A 2,693-nucleotide genomic window follows, 5' to 3' on the forward strand; every position below is an offset into this window, starting at 1 on the left:
CTCAGGCTCAGCATATGAAGTCAGTATTATTAGTCCCATTGTGCAGATGAAGAACTGAGGCTTAACCACGTAGATTACTTTACCAAGGGTAGTCTTGAAATTTGGCTCGCACATCAAAAGTTTTGACATCCTCATAAATCTATCAGTCCTAAGAGTCAAAGTCACATGCTGTATTTGCACATGGTATTTTGTTTATTACTGAAGGTTAACTCCTATTTCCATGTGTATGAATTTTCCCCACTTACCTGCCTTATCTTTCATTTGCCTGCTTTATTGGTCTGTATTGTTCATGCAGGAGCCCATTAGGCAAGGAGCCTCTCCCTGTCTCCAGGCCCATAACCACCTGTGCTTGGGTGCTCCAGAAAAAGCATCATTACAAGGATCTCATTTAGACCACATCTAGCTACAAATGAGGCTAAATCAGAAATCATCACTGTTTGGTCCTGATCCATTGGGACAGAGACAAACCAGTCAATCGGACAAATTTTATTGCATTCCTACTGTGTGCCAAGCACTGCACTAGGCATTGGGTATACAATGAGAACAAAGAGAGAAGGCTACTGACCTCAAGGAGCTTGCAGTTTAGTGGGAAGAGAGACATTAAGCCACTAATTATCAATAATTAATTCATTAGTTACAAGTGTCCGGTAGTACTGCAAAGATGTACAGGGTGTTTGGGGAGTTATTAAAAAGGCACCTTGGGGCTTCCTTGGTGGCGCAGTGGTTGAGAGTCCGCCTGCTGTTGCAGGGGACACGGGTTTGTGCCCCAGTCTGGGAAGATCCCACATGCCGCGGAGCGGCTGGGCCAGTGAGCCATGGCCGCTGAGCCTGCACGTCCGGAGCCTGTACTCCGCAACGGGAGAGGCCACAACAGTGAGAGGCCCAAATACCGCAAAAAAAAAAAAAAAAAAAAAAAAAAAAGGCACCTAACTCAGTCTGGAGAGTTAACTTTCCTGAGGTTGTGATGTTTAAGTTTAGATTTAAAGGACGTCTGGTTTAAGCTGTACAAAGATTGGGGGAGGGGAGCATTCTGGGCATAGCAAACAGCATGCGCAAAGGCACGGAGGCAGGAGAAAACATAGCAGTAAATTTTCAACTAAGTTGGTCACTCTTATACCTTTAACTCTCAGTATCCCAGGAAAGATAGTTACCACCACTCACCATCTGAGTCTGATGGACTCATTTTATGTTTTATATTTTTAAGTCATTTTACAAATAATTTACAGAGGTAGGAATAAAGGGATAGTGTATTAGCTATCTATTGCTATGTAACAACTTACCCCCGAAACTTAGTTTAAAACAACAAACATTACCTCATAGTTTCTACGGGTCAGGACTCTGGGAGGGACTCAGCTGGGTAGTTCTGGCTCAGGGTTTCTGAGGTCACAGCCAGGGCCAGCGTCATAAGCATGCAAGCTGTGCAGTCATAAAAAGTTCCACATTTAGCTTAATATTCTGTGGTTGCTGAATTTAGATTTATAATAATTTTTTAACAAGGAACTCCCATTTTCATTTTACACTGGACCCCATCAATTATGTAGCTGGTTCTTGTTTCAGTCAACCTAGCAGCCAGGGTTACAGTCATCTAAGGCCGGAAGACCCGCCTCCAAGTTCACTCCCACAGTTGTTAGCAGGCCTCAGTTCCTCACTGGCTATTGGCATGATACCTGCATTTTTCTCCACATGGGTCCTCACAAGATAGCTGGCTTCTCCCCAGAGCAAGAGAGAGAGCCCAAGATGGAAGCCACAGTCTTTGATAACCTAATCTCCAGAGTGCCATACCATCATTTCTGCCATATTCTATTGGTCACACAGACCAACCTGGTACAATGTGGAAGGGACTTTAGGGGTGTAAATACCAGGAGGCGGGGATCAGTGGGAGCTGTCTTGGAGACTGATGACCACAGATAGTGAAAAACAACTCTGTCAGAACTGTTAACAAGAATTTAAATATAATAAACCCAAAACTGTATTCCGTATTTTCCTAGTTTGGAAGGTAACATACCTGAAATAGACAACAAATTTTGACTGAAACCATCAAATGTCATGAACCTGGAACATATTCATCTTGTAAATACTGATTCCAGATTTCAAATGTATCTCTAATTGGTCTAGCTTATCATTCCTTATGGTTCTTCTGTCTGCATTTGCATCATCAAAACAGTACTTTTGAAAGTTTTGGTGGCTCATAATTTTGTTGAAGAGAGTATGGCCATCTTCTTTGCTCCATAATTGTAAAACATTTTCATTTCCAGGTTCATAAACATAATTTAAAATCTTCAATCCAATTAATATTATCATTTCTACATCATCTATTTATTCTTTGCGTAGACACCTGCCTTCAACATTTGTCCATTTAGAAAAACACTACAAGTAAATTTTGGTACACAAAAATCTAGGAGATTAATGAATATCATCATATGTCTTTTTTGCAAAATAGGAAGGTTCAGGCTCTTGTCATAAAATATTGTGTAATTAAGTCTATCTTGTTGAGTGAATAAATGGATGAAAGTACCATATTTCCTTTTTGTCCTTAAAATATATTCTTAATTCACTGAATTGAGTTTGAGAAAAATCACCTAGGATATTATCATCTAAAGATTCAGGGCAGGCTTCCCTGGTGGCGCAGTGGTTGAGAGTCTGCCTGCTGATGCAGGGGACACGGGTTCGTGCCCTGGTCTGGGAAGATCCCA

The sequence above is a fragment of the Lipotes vexillifer genome, unplaced genomic scaffold (genome assembly GCF_000442215.2).
Source record: "Lipotes vexillifer unplaced genomic scaffold, Lipotes_vexillifer_v1.1 scaffold197, whole genome shotgun sequence".
NCBI classification, from domain to species: Eukaryota; Metazoa; Chordata; class Mammalia; order Artiodactyla; family Lipotidae; genus Lipotes; species Lipotes vexillifer.